Source organism: Schistocerca nitens, chromosome 11 (assembly GCF_023898315.1).
Source record: "Schistocerca nitens isolate TAMUIC-IGC-003100 chromosome 11, iqSchNite1.1, whole genome shotgun sequence".
Taxonomy (NCBI): domain Eukaryota; kingdom Metazoa; phylum Arthropoda; class Insecta; order Orthoptera; family Acrididae; genus Schistocerca; species Schistocerca nitens.
In genome coordinates this window covers 92,832,534-92,855,138 of record NC_064624.1, presented here as the reverse complement: position 1 = coordinate 92,855,138, position 22,605 = coordinate 92,832,534, and positions in this window count along the sequence as shown.

Below are 22,605 nucleotides of genomic sequence, written 5' to 3'. Positions count from 1 at the left end.
ACTGCAGACAGTTGTGGCCTGTACTTTGCAAATTTAATTGTTGGTGTTTTAAAAGAAGAGCCTTCTTCTTCCTATTTAGTGTTCTGCAAAGGACTTGAAAAAGTAAATCATTCTACGATCACTAGATTTGTGATTGAGGGTATTAGAAAAATATATCCAGAATCTTCTGCAAATGCAAGTGTGTTTGTGTTTATTTGAGATGCTGCTCCCTATATGATCAAAGCAGGAAAAGCTCTCAGAGTATTTTATCGTAATTTGATTCGTGTGATGTGCTTTGTTCACTGTGCACATCGCCTTGCTGAATGTAAGTAAACTGATTTCAGCCACAGAGAAAGTGCTTCTAAAGGCTCCTGCTCGCATCAACACCTACAAAGAAAAACTACCAAATGTGCAATGATTATAAAGAGTCCGCCTCAATTGCAAATAGAAACCGGATGTTCGCCTAGGTTTCGGTGCAGATAACCACGCCTTCTTTGGAACACACTAAAACTACAAACTGCCTAAATAGGCATCGCCCAGCATTAATACAGTTAGTAGTTTTAGTGTGTTCCGAAGAAGGCACGGTTATCCGCGCCGAAACCTAGGTCAACATCTGGTTTCTATTTGCAATTGAAGCGGATTCTTTATAATCATTAAATTATTCCAGTCGTAACTCATTGGGGTACGTAGGTTGAAGCTGTGTCATTTTACAATGAAAATTTCAAGGCCATTAGAGGGGTAGTAAATGACTTTAATAGTGCAGAGGCTTTGGCAGTTTGCCAATCCAAGGAAGCTTTTAATGATTCCGGTATTAAAAAAGACATTGCTGTGATTAGCACTACTTTTCCCATATGCCTGCAAGTATTAAAAAGCTTGAAACTCAAGGTTTGGCATTGAATGAATCTATTCAGTTAATGAATGAAATTATTCTAGTGAACTGCTCATTGCCGGAGGTATTCCCGAGAAAACTTATAGAGAAGTTTGAAAACATTTTGTACAATAACCCAGGCTTTGAACCCTTGTACCATATTGATGGTCTTATTAATGGGACGGGTGAACTTTTACCAGAAACGGTAAGTGCCAACATAGCACCCAAATTCAAATACTGCCCAGTCACCTCAGTTGATGTAGAATGGTCCTTTTCTACTTATAAAAATGTTTTGAGTGATCGAAGACACAATCTTACCACCAAACTATTGGAACAGTACTTGTTTATGTGTATTTACAATAGTAGGAAAATGTAAAATAAATTTTAAATGATGCTTTGGTCCAATAGTATTAATTAAAAGTTAATGATGTTAAAAAATTCATGATTGTGTGTTGTTTTTTAAATAAAATATTACTGGGTTTTTGAGTGTGCCCCCCCTGCGTGCAGTATATCTCGAACTTGGTCCTGTACGTATCAATTGTTTTGCCGTGACTCAACTCACATCGCGTCTGTTTGTTACCGACAACAATAGTGAAGAAGGAACAACTCTTGAAATACAGTATGAGTCCCCATTTTGCAAATTTTTAGAAAATAATCCCAGAAAGCCTCCCCCCCCCCTTCCTAACCTCTACCAGAAATTATTCAGAAAGTGATATCAACATGATATCAACATTCTAAATGTACCGATGTTTGGCATGGCTGGCACTCTTCCTCGTAATTGATATGCACAGGTTCGACTTTGAGATGTAATGCACGCAGTAACTCCTATGTTTTTTTATTATTTGATCTTGCAGATTTCTGCACTTTGTGCATTTTTAAGCATTTTTCATGCATATTTTAAGATTTTTATGATGCATATAATCCAGTGATGACACACCCACAAGAATAGCATTTTAGAGCAGTTTTGAAAAAATTGTAAGCTTTCATCAACCTGAAGGTGGTTTTGAGCAGCACAGTGCTCTACTAGGGACAGTCCTACTCAAGGCCATACACCATTGCCCTCCTCTGACCTTTGAACTCATTCATCTACAGTTTGTCAACTCCAAACTGTGTTGGAACTTGCCGTTTTCCACAATAACAGATCCATCAGGAGGTTAAGGAAGTGATTAACGACAAATAAAAACGTGTAGCTACCTCAGCTCTTACACCACTCTTCACATGTCTGTCAGCGATGTCGTGAACGACCGACGGTGGAAAGATGGTGTGCTCCAGCAGTCAGTACCTCACTACCTGCCATGGCGCGAGCATCAGTGTGTGTGCAGATAATGGATGTGTGTTACTTAAAATAGCAAGCGGGACTATGATATTACGTGTGCTATCAGTTGCTTGTCTTATTACTGTGCTGACTAATAAAACATTATTATCTCCAAGTGTAGTGTTTGATTAGCTGCAAAGGTGTTACTCATACTGGCACGCTGCCAGCTTCATACTGTATTTACTTGAGTGTAAGACGCCCCTGAATATAAAATGGCCCAATTTTTAAAATTTTTTTATTTATTCATTTTTTTAATGAAAGGCTCCTTGAGAGAAATTTATTTTTAACAGATTCTGATTAACTAGAATTACAAACTGTTTTATTGATATAAAGTATCTGCCAAAAAGGTAACCTTATAACTATTCTAAACTTTTGCCATTTATTGATTGTCTAAATTTTGATAACACTTGGAGAAATAAAATAAAAACAAGAAATTGTTCACATGAATTTTTGGACTGGTTTCTTTTCTGCCTTTTATGCTTACAATCCCTGTAGTGTGTGCTACCACTATCTTGGGTCATCACCATCATCAACCTAATGGCACAGCCGTGAAATTTATACCTTCATTGTCACAAACATATGGCTGTTTCTTCAGAATATGTGGCTATTTCTGAGGTGGTTGTTATGTTGGAATTTGAGAACACAGCTATTTTTTCCTGTATACATACCAGATTTCACCTCTATCCTGAAATGAGTATGTTATAATCTCACTTCCAAACATGTCACCTCCCCCCACTCTGTGTAGAACCACCTGATATACCCCCTGTCATTCTTGTCATACGTCACAGAGAGTGTTGACAACATTGCAGCAAGAAACACAGAAGTACATCACTTGCCTAGATCTAGGCTTTTATTGTCTCGTGCAGAAATGAATACTATTGTTGAGTATTTGTCCAATTTTAAAGTCAGTTCAATTCCGACTACAAATGCATTTGAGCAAACTGCAGTTTAAACACAGTAGATGTTCATACACTGAAGTGCTGAAGAAACTGGTATAAGCATGTTTATTATAACACAGAGATTTGTAAACAGGCAGAATACGGCACTGCAGTCGGCATCGCCTTTACAAGACAACAGATGTCTGGGGCAGTTCTTAGATCAGTTACTGCTGCTACAATGGTAGGTTCCCAATATTTAAATGAGTTTCAACGTGGTGTTACAGCCAGTGCATGAGTGATGGGACACAGCATCCCTGAGCTAGCAATGAAATGCAGATTTTCCTGTACGACCATTTCATGAGTGTACTGTGTACTGTGACTATTGGGGATCTGGTAAAACAGCAAATCTCCGACATCACAATGGCTGGAAAACAGTCCTGTGAGAGCGGGAGTGACGACAACTGAAGACAATTGTTCAATGTGACAGAACTGCAACCCTTATGCAAATTGCTGCAGATTTCAATACTGGGTTATCAACAAGTGTCAGTGTGTGAACCATTCAACGAAAAATCATCGATACGGTATTTCGGAACCGAAAACCCACTCGTGTACCCTTGATGACAGCATGACACAAAGCTTTAGGCCTTGCCTGGGCCCGGTCAACACCAACATTGGACTTATGATCACTGGAAACATGTTGCCTGGTCGGACGAGTTTTGTTTCAAATTATATACAGTTATGGAGACAACCTCATGAATCCATGGACCCTGCATGCCAGCAGTTGACTGTTTAAGCTGGTGGAGGTTCTGTAATGGTGTGGGGCATGTGCAGTTTGAGTGATATGGGACCCCTGATAAATCTAGATATGACTCTGACTGGTGACACATACGTAAGCATGCTGTCTGATCACCTGCATCCATTCATGTTCATTGTGCATTCCGACAGACTTGGGCAATTCCAGTAGGACAATACGGGGCAATTACAGCAGGACAATGCGACACCCCACACACCCAGAATTGCTACAGAGTTGCTCCAGGAACACTATTCTGAGTTTAAACACTTTTGCTGGCCATCAAACTCCCGATCATTATTGAACATATCTGGGATGCCTTGCAACGTGCTATTCTCAAGAATTCCATCTCCTCACACTCTTAGGGATTTGTGGACAGGCCTTCAGGATTCCTGTTGTCAGTTCCCTCCAGCATTACTTCAGGCATTAGTAGAGTCCATGCCACGTCGTGTTGCGGCACTTCTGCGTGCTCGCAGGGGCCCTACGTAATATTCGGCAGGTGTACCAGTTTCTTTGGCTCTTGAGTGTAGAAAGCAAAAGTAGTTGGTATAGATTACCACGCATAACAACATGATGAAATTTGCTGCGGGCTCAGTGCTTCCCTCCGTTCAATCGTCATAGCTCTCAGCCAAGCTGGTGTCACTGTTCTCCTTCCAAGCTTGAGTAACTGTCAAAAACAGACTGCAATATCTGCTAGTATGCACGTCATATTTAACAACACCAACTAATATGTAAATAAAGGATTGCATTTAAGATTCCGTTCCACTCTCGAAGTTTTGCTCATCCCGCGATCTACTGACGTCTGTCGGTACTATCTCCACAACGGGTCTTGCGACTGTAATTTATTTTTGCTTTGACAATTACAGTCTGTTTAATATGATCTACTTCCTTTGTTAGCCACGTCATTCTATATTAATTTTCCTTCTTGTTTCAACTGAATTTCACCAACGTGGTATACAGCTGAGTAAAATCAGGTAATGTTTTTACATGGTATTGTAATACATGAACAGTGGTCAAATTTCTCATTTGCAATCTACGTAGTAAATCATTACAGTGTCTCATAACCAAATAAAATTTTGATCTGGTTTCTGAATCAACTAATGTTCTTTGATGGACAAAAATTTCTATATTTGAATGTTACCTTTACTTAAAAAATTGCATTAATGTTTGTATATAATATTTATACATGTATGAGAATGTTTATTGGAAACCTGTTAAAATACAACAAAAGCTTGTAAGTTGATAGACTTTAATTCTATTTCCTCCTGTGTTTCACAAAACTGTCAAATGTCAATCAGTGCAATAGACTGTTGTGGCTAGTTCATTATTTCTTGTGTATCTCTTGCGCTAGTCAGTGTCACGTGATCGTTCGAGTAACGTCGATACTGTACCGAGCACTTCGGTGTATCGGGAACTCTCGAGCTTGTCGGAATGTATCATTTGCCGAGCCCTGCCCTTCAGAATTATTTAAAATAAAATTGCACAAAGCTTCATCTTCATGATGACCACTGTAAATGTAATCCTACTACTGTGCACATTACTAAACAATGTGATAATGGTGACCTCAGAAAAGTAGTTCAATCAGCCAATTTAAGACAACCCTGTAGCTTTTGAATGGAACATTTGGAAAGAAACCTCGTCTTATAATTATGTAAATACTCTAGATGATGCAGGGTTTTCAATATGTTATCTGCTGATACATATTTCACCATGAGTGATCTGAAGATGATTGTGTGGTCAACTGAAATTAGTCTTCACATTTTAATGTTTTATAGTGCACGGGATCTAGACAGTAAAAAAGTTTTTACTGACTTGAGCTATTAATACCTGCTGGGTCGAAATGGAAACACAGTTTCCTTCTGTAATGTGTTTCTGTTGTTTTAGGGGAGGAGACCAAACAGCGAAGTCATCGGTCTCATCGGATTAGGGAAGGAAGTCGGCCGTGCCCTTTCAGAGGAACCGTCCTGGCATTTGCCTGGAACGATTTAGAGAAATCACGGAAAACCTAAACCGGGACGGCCGGACGTGGGATCGAACCGTCGTCCTCCCGAATGCCAGTCCAGTGTCCTAACCACTGCGCCACCTCATTCGGTGTGTGTGTTTCTGTCGTGGCCGGATGACAGTGGGTCGAGTGGTGCCGCTAAATGACTGCCGCATCTGGGAGTGTGGTGGCTCATCAGTTTGCACGAGGGCCACACTGTTTTGGAAGACTTGCAGTGTTGAGGGCTGCAATGTGGCAGGAGCTCTGTGTCTAGTGGTAGCCTGCATTGAGGTAGGCTGGCTTGCACCAGGACGTGGACAGTGCTGTGTCTACCCCTTTAATGTGGAGAGTGAGTGTGCTAGTGTTGTGTCCTGGGAATGGATTTGAGCCTCAGAAGGGCGGTTCTAGTGCTCCACGCAGTGGACCGTGTCAGAGGAAAATGTGGTACGTCATTGCCAGCTCTCTGAGAACAGAAGTAGCCCATTTTCAGTGCCGTGTTGTTCCACTCGGTAAGTAAGTGTGGAGGGTAAGAATTGTAGAGGGAAACCTAGGTGTAACTACGGGAAGCAGGTCTGAAAAGATATAGATTGTGGTAGTTGTGCGTGAAGAAGAGGTCTGATCGGGATACACCGATGTGGGAAGCTACTTATCTGTTGCAAAGCCATTGTACAGCAGGCATGTGAATCGGTACTGGGGATGTTATGCCACCAGTTGTCAGATGGGTGATACTTTTACCGCAACATGTTTGGGACTATGTTACCTCATTATTGAGTGCTATAAAATAAAGAAACCAGTGAAGAAATCACAATACTACACATACTGACCCATATAAAAATATTTGTATCTCCCTTTAATGTAACATACCATTAAGCTTCTGTGCCATTAGGCATCATCAGCAGTAAAATCCAGCAGCAAATGTGAATTGTCATACATAAAACTCTTCTCAGAACATCTCATATTGACACGTTACACTCTCGAGGCACAGTTTGCGTGTTAAATTGGACGACACTAGTGTCACTTTAGCGATATCTCCTCAGGGAACAGCCACAGATTTATTCGAATTAGCGGCATTAGGTTTAATGTTTTCAGTTGTCTTCCGTATGGATGCACACAATGAAACACAGGTGTAGTAATTGTTTTTAGAATTTTTAGAACTTTTGATTTTCATAAATTTTACAGTAGAAAGTAACATTGTTGAGGGCTCTGACATATGCTTTGCAGTCGAGTGCTATTTTTAGTAGGTGACAGCGGCAGCTTTAGTTTAACAACTGTGCCTTGAGAGTATAACATACTAACATGAGATGTTCGAGGAAGAGTTTTATGTTTGACAGTGCATGTTTGCTGTTGCCTTTTGCTATTGATGAGGACGCCTAATGGCACAAGAACTTTGAGGTACATTACACTGTGGGCCGACATAAATATTTCAGTATAGGTCAGTAGGTAGAGTGTTGTAATTTATTGGTGGGTTTCCTTGTTTTATAGCACTTGATAAATGCGTTGTGGTAAAAATACCAGACATTTGACCACTCATGGTGTAACATACTCAGTACCATTGGGGTGCGGCGTAAAACAAAAGACTTTTGAATGAAGACCACAGCAACATTCAGTTGATATTGATGAAGTTATAATAAAGTGACAGATAATTATTATTCACGTATGGGCCCAGTAGGACCACGCGAGGTACAATCCATCAAGGTCACGTTTGATGGTTGGCCTTTCTTTGTGCCCAAATTTGTTTCATTCTTTCAGAATGAAGTCTCTTTCTTTCATTAGACCACGGTGTTCTAATCTGTTTTGTAATCAGTGGCAGATTATTGACTGATTTCTTCCCCCCCCCCCTCCCCCTCCCCCCGTTGACTTACATCTACACTCTGAACCAATGAGATACCTATTAATTGAATGTGCTTTAGCTGTAGCAGAGAAAGCGTGTGGATGCAATTTCTTATCTACTACAGTTGATAGTGAGTGAATTGGAAAATACACATTGTATTGAGTCAAAATTGTACTGTGCAACAACCGAGCGAGGTGGTGCAGTGGTTAGACACTGGACTCGCATTCGGGAGCACGACAGTTCAATCCCGCGTCCGGCCATCCTGATTTACATTTTCCGTGATTTCCCTAAATCACTCCAGGAAAATGCCGGGATGGTTCCTTTCAAAGGTCTCCTTCCCCGAAACAACCAACCAACCTACTGCGCATAAGTGTACAAGTAGGCTAGCTTGCTAGCTCTGTGAAGCTCTTTGCAAATGTTGCCATTGTGTACAGGGATTTCATATTGTTAGGAAATTATTGTTAAATGTAGTGAGTCTTGAAGATGATTTGCACATCGTTCAAGGACTGACAAATGATGTAATGTAAATTGTAAATTGCTCGATTACTAGAATCAAACATAACTATCAATAGGTGCAGTTAAGTGTGTGAGTAGTGAGTTTGTGTGTGTGTGTGAGTGAGTGAGAGAGAGAGAGAAGAGAGAGAGAGAGAGAAATTGGGAGGGACGGGGGGGGGGGGGGGTCACCCTTAGTTATGTGGTTATTTGAAGAAGGGAAGAGAGAGATATAGAACTAAAAGTACTGTCTAATTGAAGTTTCCCAAAAATTTTGTAATGCAGGCTACATTCGATATTTGCTTTTCACCAGGAGAATGTGTCATACTTATAGGTACAGCCCGTATTTGCGTGCTGCCTATTGTCGATAATGAAGTCATAAATATTGTTTGATATCACATACAGTTGTACTGTTGTCCATAAGCATTGCCATCATACCAACTCAAATGCTTTTTGAAACTTTAGAAATAATCTGTTCAGCTGTTTGGCCCAATCTGTGGCTCTCACAATGTCATAAGAGAAGAATGAAAGTTGGGTTCTGCACTGCTGATCCTTCTGGAATCAGAGCTGGTTGACACAGAGAAAGTAATTCTGTTACAGACAGCCATTGTAATGCTACAAGACATAATGTAGGGTAAGTTCATATGACTCTGTTGTGGACTTGGACTGGTTGCCAAACCACAAATGGGGTCTGCTTAGCAGCACGGTCACACACTCTCCTGTCAAAATTGTGTACAGTTAGTACCAATTGTTCATTGGTAGGACTGAGGGTGTTGCTCAATGTGTAGTTGCGTATGTTGCCTAACTTTGCATTTTTTATTTTAGTTGTGATTGCGCTCCCTTTAGTTTGGATTAAAGTTAATGTTAACTAGTCACTTTTAATATCTAGTGTACAGAGATACAGGTTTAATTCTTTTTTCAGGCGTATTGTAAGGCAGAAGAGCCTGTGCTGGTCTCACTTGTCCCAGTGCTTCTCAAAGAAGAACATGTGGTAAGTTTTGTTATTAAGACATTTGCATTTGGTAATGAATTGGCTTAAGTGGAGACAATAATGACCCATGATGTATCTTAGAAGATAGATTGAAGCATACATTTTAGATAGATGTGTTAAATCTCTGACACTGTGGACTGGAATACACTATTTAATATATCAAAAAAATTGATCAATTTTTGAAAATATAATGTAATTGAATAGGTAAAAAATCTACTCACCAAGTGGCGGCAGGAGGAAACATGTACAAAGATATTGAAATCTGCAAGCTTTCAGAGCCAGTGGCTCATTCTTCTGACAGAAGAGTTGAAGGGGATGGAAAGAGGGGTGAAGGAAAAGGTCTGGTGAGCTTTAGGCACCAGAGAGGAGAAGACACTGGTTCCAAAAGCCTGCGGATTTTAATACGTTTATATTTTTCTCCTGCTGCCACTGCTCGGAATGCACTATTTGGAATTCTTAAGTTGTCACGCATAAAATACAGGGAGCGAAAAGAAATGTCTTGTACAGAAACAAGACTGCAGCTGTAAGAGTCAAATTGCTGCAGCGCACCTATCACGGACTGCTGGCAGCCCAGTGTCTGCCAGCTGCACAAACCACGGCAGGGCCGAGAAGTCGGCAAGTAGATTGTGTTAAGAGGGCATTGCCAGTGGCCGCACCAAAACGACACTTGCTGCACGCTGTTAGCATTGGCGTTAGGCGATTGAGGCTGTGTTCCGCTTCTGTGACCCGGCCGAGCAGCCAGTCGAAAAGCTGTAGTACTCTGCACACTGAAGATTTAAGTTCGTGCTATGGTAGCAGAAGGCAGTGACATTGCCAGTCCGGAACTGTCGAATTCACCACAGCCGCTGCCGTCCAGTTTGCCGTCCACTGCCACTCGCAACTGAGATGTCGCACGCCCTAGGAACGGTCTCCGCCAGCTTGGCGCATCAAATGCGTTGTCACAGTTACGAGCAAATCGTTCCTGAAAAACAGAAATTTTTAATATTGAATATTAATTTAAATCTTTGGGAGTCTTTTGTGAACATCTTTATATGAAGTATAGCCTTGTATGGAAGAGAAATTTGGACGGTCATCATTTCAGGCAAGAGGAGAAGAGCTTTTGAAATGTCATACTACAGAAGGCTGCTGAAGATAAGTGGTAGTGGATAATTAATGAAGTAGTTCTGGATCAAATTAGAAAGAAAAAGAAATTTATGTCACATCTTGGCTAAAAGATGATGTATGCTGGGGCATCAAGGGATTGTCAGTTTGGTGATGGAGGGAATAGGGTTAAAATTGTAGAGGAAAAACAAGGTTTGAATACACTAAGCAAACTGAAGTGGATGCAGGTTGTTGTACCTATACTGTGATCAGGAAAGAGGCTTGCCAAAGATAGACTTCACGGAGAGCTGCCTCAAACCAGTCTTTGTGCTGAAGACCACAGCAGTGTTGAAACCGTAATTTTGTATGAAAGGTCAAATTGAGTGAGTTCGCCATAATGTTCCAAGCTATACTGTAATTAGTGGCTGCTTAGAATGTGTGAACTGTTTCAAGAAGTGTTTAGGCCATACGGTATATAGTGCCGCACTTAATGCTGGAAATGGGTACTGCACTCAAACATGGTGGCAACAGAAGTACACATTAATGGTCACACAGTAAAGGTAACACTGTTTGTAGCATCTTCCACTGTGTAAATGTAAAACAAACTGTTGGTTTGTTTTATGAAAACGAAAGTTGCTACTCACCATATAGCGGAGATGCTGAGTCGCAGATAGGCACAACAAAAAGACTGTCACAAATAAGCTTTTGACCTACAAGGCCTTTGTCAGAAACACACACACACACACACACACACACACACACACACACACATACACACACACGACTGCGGACTTTGGCAGCTGAAGCCACACTTATTCGTAATATATCATTCGTTCTGAATTTTACATTGTTTGATGTTGGCTTACCCCACGTAAAATAAATAGCTATGGGCACCCACATGGGGTCATTCTATGCCAAACTATTCATGGGCCATCTAGAGCAATATTTTCTAACTGCCCAGAGTCCAACCGCTCACCATTTCAGATTCATTGGTGACACCCTCATGATCTGGACTGAGGGTGAGGTCACCCTAGCCACATTCCCCCAAAACCTCAACACCTTCCTCAATGCTAACCTCCACCTCAAGGATAGCTTCATCAGTACCTCTGTCCATACCAAACCTTCCAAACACTGACAGTACCTCCACTTGGACAGCTGCCGCCCATTCCGTACCGAGAAATGGCCTGCGTACAGACTAACCACCCGTGGTCATCCCATCTGCAGGGACGAGCAGTGCCAGAGCAAATACACCGAGTATCCCACCAAGACCTTCGCAGACCGAAATTACCGTCCCAACCTTTTACAGAAGCAGATCTCGCATACCTTGTCTCTCCAGCCATCTACCACCTCCTACTTACTCACCATCTGGCTACAGAGCAGCATTCATCTCGTGCCTCGGCACCACGTACGACTGGAGCAACGGTTTTGACTACCTCTCACTGTGCCCTGAAATAGACCTAGAGGTAAGACCTATCTCGTACATTCTACCAACCACATACTCCGGTCAGACATCTTCTACCCCATCAGAGGTAGGGCTACCTGTGGAAGCAGTTTTTCTGAACTGCGCAGGTGGGAACTCTGCCTGCAATATATCCTATTACCGTAACCCCCCTGGCCTCAGCCTTCATTAGTCCCTGTCCTCCACTTACCTATCCCCTTCCCTGCTCTCACTCCAGCAATACACGGTCTTCTATTCCACTAACACACCCATTAGTCACTAGTCTTTTTCCCCATCTCTTCTTCTCTCCTCCTTTCCCAATCGCCTCCCCTCCCATCCTCCCCCCCCCCCCCACTCCCCACACATACAAACCTCCCAAACCTAAATGCCCTACCCTATCCCCACTGCCCCCTTGCAAGCTCCCACAAGCAGCACGACACCTTCCCCCACCCCACTCTGCACCCCATGTCGCCTCCTTACCATCACAACTGGATAGCTGCTCCTGTCCGGCGCATATACGACTCAGCTCAGCCACAGTGGCCACAGGTGGCAGAGAGAGAGAGAGTGAGGGAGAGAGAGAGAGAGAGAGAGAGAGAGAGAGAGAGAGAGAGTCAGTCCGTCCGTCCATCCTCTAGTCCTCTGTATGGCTTTTCACAATATTGTTAAAATAAATAATGTTTTTATTCAGGAGAAATGAGCAGCAAGAATATTATGTAAAGTAGAGAGATGGTGGTGCCCCTTGCAGAGGCTGCTTTACGGATCTCGAAATTCTTACACTCACTTCCTGGTACATTTATGTCACAACAATTTTTGTTGCTTATAATAAAAATTTCCTTCAACTGAAAAGTGATTTGCACACGTTCCTTTGGGTCTAGTATTCGGAGTTAAGTTACGTACTCTGGTGCAAAGGATTTCAACATATACTACAAACAGAAAGCAAAGATATTTGGGCAGGAACATTTGGCAGTTGATAAGAAAATGGAAAACATTCCTTGTTGGCCATTACTTCTAAAATTATCTGAATCTGTAGATTTAAGAATTGAAAATTCATATTAGCTACATGACAAATAACAATGTTCATAGGAATCTACATCTACATCCAGATTCCGCAAGCCACTGTATGGTGCATGTTGGAAGGCATGCTCTACTACTACTAGTCATTTCCTTTCCTGTTCTAGCTGCAAATAGAGCGAGGGAAAAACAACTGTCTATATGGCTCCATGTGGCCCCTAATCTCTCTGAGCTTATCTTCGTGGTCGTTACAAGAACTGTACATTGGCAGCAGTAGAATCGCTCTGCAGTCAGCCACAAATGGTGGCTCTCTAAATTTTCTGGATAATGCTCCTCGAAAAGAACGCTGTCTTCCCTCCGGTGATTCCATTTGAGTTCTTGATGCATCTCCATAATACTTGATTATTGTTGAAACATATTAGTAACAAATCTAGCAGCCTGCTTCTGAATTGCATCGATGTCTTCGTTTAGTCCGACCTAGTGCGGATCCCAAACATTCGAGCAGAGCTCGAGAAGAGGTTGCACTAGTGTCCTACATGTGGTCTCCTTTACAGATGAACCTCACTTTCCTAAAATTCTCCCAATAAACCAAAGTGGACCATTCGCCTTCCCCACTGCAGTCCTTATATGCTCATTCAATTTCATATCGCTTTGCATTACGCCTAGATATTTAACTGACATGAGTGTGTCAAGCATCTCATTATTTGTAAACTGTGGGTTTGTTTTTCCTACTCATCTGCATTAACTTACATTTTTCTACATTTAGAGGTAGCAGCCATTCACCACACCAACTAGAAATTTCATCTGAGTCATCAACTATCCTCCTACAGTCACTCAACGATGGCACCTTACTGTACACCACAGCAACATTAGCCAACAACCACAGACTACTGTCCGCCAAATCATTTACATATGTAGGAAAACAACTTTCCTGTCACACTTTCCTGGGACACTCCTGTCTCTGATGAACACACATCATCAGGCACAATGTACTGGGTTCTGTTACTCAAGAAGTCTGTGAACCACTCACAAAATCTGGGGACCTATTCCGTATGCTCGTACCTTCATTAACAGTCGGCAGTGTGGTGCCGTGTCAGATGCTTTACAGAAATCTAGACGTATGGAATGCTGCGTGACAAACAATTTTGTGTTTTAAACAGCACTGTTGTGACCTCTCTGGTTATCTCAGGGTGACTGATCATAGGTGTACACTCTGGTGTTTTGCTGAGTTGTCGTTTCCATCTCGTGCACAATATTTCAACAACTGGACGAGCCTTCTTCTTTAGGTGCTGTGAGTTTTACTGTTTTGTGCACTTGCTGGGTGGACTCCACTCCACACAGTCTGGTTGGAGTCTGGGAAGTGAGTAACAGCAAAACTCGTAGCATCCGTGGAAGACGGCTGCGTGAGATGTCGAAATATTGTGCATAAAATGTAACTGACAACTTGGCAGAACGGCCGGTAGCACACAGTTACAGATTTTGTTCTTAGGATCTGCGGCTGTTTTCTTTTAAAACTGACAGTGTAATCAACTAAATGCACTCACAGAAACAGCAAGTGTCGTATCGTGAAGCACCAGTCTGATACTTGTCAACCTTCACGGTGATGTTTATCATGTAACAGTTATTTCATGATTAAAATTTCATTCCATTTCGAACTTATTCATCAATAAAAACTTATCTGGTTTTGATGGTGTTCCAGTAGACTACTAAAGATTTATTCTCATAAAATAAGCCTCGTATTATTGGAAATATGTAATGCATCAACTGAGTCAAGACATTTTTCCAAAGAAACTGAAATACACCATTGGTAAACTCCTCTTTAAGTAAGGTGATAGGAGAGGTCAATAACTGCTGACCTGTTTCATTGTTGACATCATTTTCCAAAATGCAGTTGAATACCAGCAGCTGCCAGTCTTGTGATGGCTTTTGTTACCACTGGAAAGTTGGCATTGGTGATGCCAAGTTTCCAGACAAGGTGTGTGTGTGTGTGTGTGTGTGTGTGTGTGTGTGTGTGTAAAGACCTCTTTCACAGTTTTGGTAGCACTTGATTAATAGCTATTGAGCTCACAAAAGATTACCTTTCTTTTAGTGTGGATCATCCAGTAATATTCAGCAGCATTAAGCCAGGAATCCAATCATCTAAGCACAAGGTGGGGGAAGGAGGGGCAGTGAAGGTGCTCGATCCTTGGATTTCTGCACCTGTAGCGGGACGTTCACATTAATTGTCGTGCCACAAGTAATTAATTTTCCTACATCGGAGCAATTTGATCACACCTCTTCTGCAACTCTGCGTAACGCATGCATGAGTCAAATGACATAAACCATACTGCGGTAGAGAATTTGAAGCCCTCAGCTGCTTTAGCCGTGTATGAAGCACCATCTGTTGCTAGAAGCAAAACATTTTCTCTGCTCACAACATCTTGTCACAGTAGCTTCACAGAGTTGTGAAACAAAATGGCAACTGTTGAAATTTGTACTCTCTCTCAAGATCTTCACGCATTAGGAGGAACATTTTTCCAGGCCTGTCAACTTTCAGAACACCCCATAACATCTGCAACATAATGTCCACCCACATTGGTACCGTTGTATAGGGACGTTGATCTTTAGTTCAGCAACACAATTTTTTTTATTTTATTTTATTTATTTATTTTTTTTGAGCTTCTCTTCATAGCACACTGATAAATAGTTCTTTCTCAATATAGATTAACCTGGAACAGGATGTTTTGTGTACTTCTCAAGAACTGTCTGAAATGTGGATTCTTCAGCTTCTCAGATGGGATGTTGCAAGACACCATCATTTCACCTGTCTTTAAATGTTTGTACAATTGAAGATGAACCTGTCTGCTCAACTAACAGCATTTGTCTGCTGCCATTTTCAGCACTTCTCTTCACACAGCTGCTGTATTTGGTGGTATTACAGTGCTGTTGCACATTAAAGTGCTGTTCTGCACTAACTTTGACTTCACTTAATTAACAAAATAACATTTCCCCACCAGTGCTGAAGAACTTGTCATCAAACTCACAAACGAAACCTTGCAACTCCATGCTGATGGACGGCTTTTGTTGAACCACTTGAGTTTATATTCTGACTGAATAGTGTGACCACCTGTGCGATGTTTATCATGTCGGGAGGTGCATTTGTTAGTTTTGAGAATGTTTTGTTAGCCCCACCCAACAGTGTCTTACATCAGCAAACTGACTAGTGTGTAATGCTACTTGTCTACTGTTGTTGTGATCTTCGGTACAGACTGGTTTGACGCAGCCCTCCATGCTACTCTATCCTGCGCAAGCTTCTTCATCTCCAAGTAACTACTGCAACATACATCCTTCTGAATCTGCTTAATGTATTCATCTCTTGGTCTCCCTCTACGATTTTTACCCTCCACACTGCCCTCCGATATTAAATTGGTGATCCGTTGATGCCTCAGAACATGTCCTACCAACCGATCCCTTCTTCTTGTCAAGTTGTGCCACAAATTCCTCTTCTCTCAATTCTACTCAGTACCTCCTCATTAGTTACATGATTTACCCATCTGATCTTCAGCATTCTTCTGTAGCACCACATTTCAAAAGCTTCTATTCTCTTCTTGTCTAAACTAATTATCGTACTTGTTTCACTTCCATACGTGGCTACACTCCATACAAATAGTTTCAGAAAAGACTTTCTGACCCTTAAACTTATACTTAATGTTAACAAAGTTCTCTGCTTCAGAAACACTTTCCTTACCATTGCCAGTCTACATTTTATAGCCCCGACCATCATCAATTATTTTTATCCCCAAATAGCTAAACTCCTTTACTACTTTAAGTGTCTCATTTCCTAATATAATTCCCTCAGCATCACCTGACTTAATTCGACTACATTCCATTATCCTCTTGTTTTGCTTTTGTCGATGTTCATCTTACATCCCCCTTTCAAGACACTGTTTATTCAATTCAACTTCTCTTCCAGGTCCTTTGCTGTCTCTGACAGAACTGGTATGTCATCGGTAAACCTCAAAGTTTTTATATCTTCTCTGTGGATTTTAATTCCTTCTCCAAATTTTTCTTTTGTTTCCTTTACTGCTTGCTCAGTATACAGGCTGAATAACACTGAGGATAGGCTACAACCCTGTCTCACTCCCTTTCCAACCACTGCTTCTCTCTCATGTTCCTTGACTCGTATAACTGCCGTCTGGTTTCTGTAAAAATTTTAAATAGCCATTTGGCCCCTGGCACCTTCAGAATTTGAAAGAGACTATTCCAGTCAACATTGTCAGAAGCCTTTTCTAAGTCCACAGATGCTAGAATCATAAGTTTACCTTTCCTTACCGTATTTACTCGAATTTAAGCCGCACTCGAATCTAAGCCGCACCTGAAAAATGAGACTCGAAATCGAGGAAAAAAAAATTTCCCGAATCTAAGCCGCACCTGAAATCTGAGACTCGAAATTCAAGGGGAGAGAAAAGTTTTAGGCGACACTTCCAAATCGAAACAAAGTTGGTCCATTGTAATATGAGAAACAATTTAGGTTAAATGAATGACGATACAGCTGTAGTAGTTTGGTTCAAGTCGTAAGCTTAGCAGTTAAGCTTTACCAGGTAGGCGTTGTTATGCATCAGGCGCTCAGTCCGTATTTATACGGGTACCCTTCCTTTTTCACGTGCTTCGTCTGGTTTGAATTGATTGCTTATTTTTCTTTGATCTGACAAGTGCAGTTCTCTTTGTTATAGGTGTTTCCGTCACTCAGAGCTGGAAATGTATTACTGTACTGTGTCATGCATTGTTCGTCGCATTCTGAAAACGAGGGTTTACGGCCTGTCGCCGCTCGCGGCATGGCTTGCTTTTGTGCACGCTACCACCGCTTACAATTAAAAAAAAAAAAACAAAGAGAGGAATCATCTCATTAGCGAAACAATGGCAAGAGACTGCTATTCGTTGCTACTTACACTGCTGCTTTCTTTGATAATGATCAACAAGAACCAAATAATAGACTGCGTATGATAGAAGATGTTCTGAACGAGAATTTAGTGAAAATTTTTTCCGTTTGAAAATCTTTGCAGACGCCTCTTTAGTACATTACATTATGCACAGAAATTAGAGTCATCTTAGATTTAAAAATCTAATCAATTTCCGTGCTTCATTTCTGACTGTATCACTATTAGGCATAAGAATAATACGAATATAAACATGACATGGTATGTATATTCTTCCGCGTCTGCTGTTGTCTCACTTTTTTTTTTTTTTTTTTTTTTTTTACTTTATTGTCATTTTAAAACCTATACAATAGGCAGGCTGGCAGCAGCACACTACGCTGCTCTTCAGCCAAAGAAGACATAAGCATAAAAAACAGGAGAAAAACATAAAAGTCACAAAATGGTGGGCGATAAAACAGGAGACACAGAGAGACAAACACGGAGCCGTTCACACTCGACGATAAACCACACTGCAAACTGTTGAGACGACGCACAAACACTGAAGAAGACGATGGCACTGGTGAACAACGGAGTGTGACGGTGAACACTGAACACTAAACACGACGGCACACACAAGACACTGATGGCGGCGATCTCCGGCACGCGAAAGTCCACGTAGCGTGTGCGAGTCTGGGGACCTGCCAAGAGGGGAACGGGGGTGAGGTGGGGGAGAAGGGAGAAAAGGACGCCAATGGCGGAGGAGACGGGGGCAGGAGGGAGAGGGACAGGGGAGGGGAGGCCCGGGGGAGGAGGGGAGAGAAAAGGAGGGGGGAGGGAAAAAGGGAGAGAAGGGAGGGAGGGTGCCCTGAGGAGCATGCACAGGAGGAGGGTGGAAGGATCAAAGTTGGTAGGAGGGGTAGATGGAGGGAAGGAGGACATCATCAGGGAGGGGGAGCTGGCGGAAGCCACCTTGGGAGAGGGTAAGGAGGGTGGAGAGATGGAGACCGGGTGGGACATGGGAGTACAGGCGCGGCAGCGGGCGGGGGTGGGAGAGGATCGGGGAGACGAGCGGGTGAGGAGGATCGAGTTTACGGGAGGTGTAGAGGATGCGTATTCGTTCGAGGAAGAGGAGGAGGTGGGGGAAGGGGATAAGATCATACAGGATCCGCGTGGGGGAGGGGAGACGGATGCGATAGGCAAGGCGGAGAGCATGGCGTTCAAGGATTTGGAGGGATTTATAAAAGGAAGGGGGGGCAGAGATCTAGGCGGGATGGGCGTAACAGAGGATAGGGCGGATGAGGGACTTATAGGTGTGGAGGATGGTGGAGGGGTCCAGACCCCACGTACGGCCGGAAAGGAGCTTGAGGAGACGGAGTCGGGAGTGTGCCTTGGCTTGGATTGTCTGGAGATGGGGAGTCCAGGAGAGGCGACGGTCGAGGGTGACGCCAAGGTACTTAAGGGTGGGGGTGAGAGCGATGGGACGGCCATAAACGGTGAGATAGAAATCAAGGAGGCGGAAGGAAGGGGTGGTTTTGCCTACAATGATCGCCTGGGTTTTGGAAGGATTGACCGTGAGCAACCACTGGTCGCACCAAGCGGTGAACCGGTCAAGATGGGATTGGAGAAGGTGTTGGGAGCGTTGCAGGGTGGGGGCAAGGGCAAGGAAGGCGGTGTCATCGGCAAACTGGAGAAGGTGGACGGGGGGTGACGGCGGCGGCATGTCCGCCGTGTACAACAAGTACAGAAGGGGGGGGAGGACGGAGCCTTGGGGCACACCGGCGGAGGGGAAGAAGGTGTAGGAATCGGCGTTATGGATGGTGACATGGGAAGGACGGCAGGAGAGAAAGGAACCGATCAGACGAACGTAGTTAATGGGAAGGGCGAAGGTTTGGAGCTTGAAGAGGAGACCGGAATGCCATACGCGGTCATATGCGCGTTCGAGGTCAAGAGAGAGGAAGATTGCGGAGCGACGGGAATTGAGCTGTTCGGAAAGGAGATGAGTGAGGTGAAGGAGAAGATCGTCGGAAGAGAAGGACGGCCGAAAGCCACACTGGGTAACGGGAAGGAGGCGGTGCTGGCGGAGATGCTGGTGGATGCGGCGGGTGAGGATAGATTCCAGGACCTTGCTGAAGACGTTGTCTCACTCTAGTTTCGTAGTTTATTAGGCGGACAGGATTTAAATGAGATAGCAGCAAACACGAAAGAATACATGGCAAAATGTTTATATTCGTATTATTCTTATCGTGAAGAGAATACTGCATGTGATGCACAATTCATAAAAGTTCCTATTAGCAACCATTTCTTCTCACAGTTAGGAAAAAATTCATAAAGCAGAGCTGGCCATATTGACAAATATCCCAAACAGTCTTGCCAGTCAGATTTTCGTAGTACATTGAAATGCTGCTACGTTCGAAGAGGAACAATACGGAATTTGTATTTACTTCGTTGGATAATATATGAAAATGCAGTGGTCGAAACTCGGGGCGGAGAAAAAAAAAAAGCTCGTCTTCCACCTTTTTTTTTTATTTATTTACTGACGCAGAGGTTTTGGTGCTAGTATTTGTCTTTGTGCCTGCGATGCATGCCTGCGTAGCGCTACATATATTCGACGACAGAAGTTAGTTGTGGCGGCACCTACCAACATTTTTCAGAACTTCCGCTTACTTTGCACTCGATTCTAAGCCGCAGGCGGTTTTTTGGATTACAAAAACCGGAAAAAAAGTGCGGCTTAGATTCGAGTAAATACGGTAATCTATGTTAAGATAAGTCGTAAGTCGTAGGTCAGTATGCCTCACATGTTCCAACATTTCTACAGAATCCAAACTGATTCTCCCCAAGGTCAGCTTCTACCAGTCTACTAAAGTCGTGATAAATAAAGCTTTGTAGTAATTGTTGTGTTTATTTGTGGCATTATAATCTGAAACATTGTCATGTGAGCAACATTTTCATGTTTTTATTCGTGTGTCCATATAAGATACAACAAATATATAAAGTTTTGCAAACGTTGGCGGAAATATAACCTGTTACTGAAAAAAAAAAGATGTAAATATGACTTTGGATGCATAATAGAAGTACATTTATCTATACTATAACACCTGAATTTATGCAAAAATTGTTGTTAAATTCACCAAGAAGTTCAGGAAAAAATATGATTTGTCATAAAAATGTGGGCCCTTGTTATGATTACTTGAAGTGAAAAGTGAAGTGTCAAAAGTATTCAGTAATGTACCACGAGGAAACAGAGAATTAAACCTTTTAAACATAATTTCCGTCATGTAAATTTCATACACCACGAAAACATTATAAATCTGACATCTGTTGTAAATTTTTCCAGCTTGATGAATCGCTGGAGGACTTTGAAGTTGGCAGTCACCCATTGCTAATAAATCTGGTGAGTCACTGAGTTTTATAATATTTCAGTACTTACGACTAGAATACAAGTTGCAATAAGCTCAGTAAGAAGGCCTGACTGCAACTCATTTTCTCAATGAAATTGTGGTTCTGTTGTTTGTCTTCTTCTTCTTAGTTCTTCAATCGTCAGGTTGGTTGTCGGCAGTGCACAAAGCTTTTCTTTCTTGGGCCTTTATCTTGAGAGTGGTATGTGGTGCAGTCGTTACTGTCCATGATCTAGGCAAAGTATTCCAGTCTCGGTCTGCCGCTTGTGTTCTTATCTCATTCTGCACAGCGAAACACTCCAAACAAATGCCTTTATGAGGTCTTTCCTGAAATGTCTGTCTATGCAGCTGGGTGTGAAAAGGTTCCGCAGTTTATAAATATTTTAGCATACAGTCACTAATTTTAGTAACATGTCCAGAGCAATGTGTTTCGAGGGTCGAGCTCTCGTCATCAGGCTGTCTTAAGTTAACCCTACATAAAATGCACTTCAGAAGCACTGGAGGTCAAAATATAAGTTTATTCAGACATGTAGACTATCATCTTACTTTAAAACTGGAAGCACCAGATTCCCTGCATCCTTATCTGCATATTCTTCAAAACATTGTTTATGTAAGGCAGTAAACATCAGTCACACCAGCTGCCTCTCAGTGCACGTCAGAGCTGCACACGTGTTTATAAATAAGTGGTGCCTTAAAAGTGTGTTAACATGGATAAGGAAGCAGGGAATCTAATGCTACCACTTTTCAAGTAAGACAAGGACTTCGTAGCTTAGTAATTTTATTTTTTTTTCTATTTTTACCTTGAGTGTTTTTGAAGTGCATTTTATGTAGGATTAATTTTGAAGCCAGATGATGGCAGCTTGACCCCAAAAACATGTTGCTGTGGATTATGTTCCTAAAATTAGTGGTTGTATGCTAAAATATGTATAAAGATTGCCTTAAAAATAGCTACCTTTGGTGCTTAAAATGGACAATATTAGAAAGTTTGTTCTCTTGTTAAAATCAGTCTTTGTGTGATAGATTTGGCTTGCAATATTCTTCTTTGATCTTCCATTTGATGTAATTTTACTCCATCAGTAGGTGAAGGATTCGGTGGTTTACAGTTGCTCACTGAGCTTTGGGCAGTGATATTTTGCTTACTCACCACAAAGATCTTTTTTTTAGCTTCATTAATTTCCATGTTATAAGAAAAACTGAGTGTGGTTCCATCTGGGCCAGCATCACTTCTAATTGAAGGGACTGCTGGAAGAAAGTGCTAACTCACAATAGCATAATTTGGGTTGTTAACATGTTGTTCGATTAACCCTTTTGTTACAGCAGTCTGCTTCGCTGAGCTGGTGCCACTGATCGGTGCAGTGTGCCGCGAATTGTGCACATTGCACATCAGTAAGATGATGTGCAGGTTACTGTATTTAAGTGTTACATAACAATATATTTGGAGATTTTATAAGTATTATAAGAAAAGCCATTTAGGATCATTTGAAAGATTCTTAATAATGTAATTCAGTATGATAAATTTGAAAACAAGGTTCAACACACAAACCCACATTACAATTTTTACACTTGTACTTAGATTCTCATTTTCTGTCATTTGCACTTCAAACAACACACCTTCTATTTCGGTTTCTTCCTACTGGTTTGTAAACCAAAGAAAAGTGTCT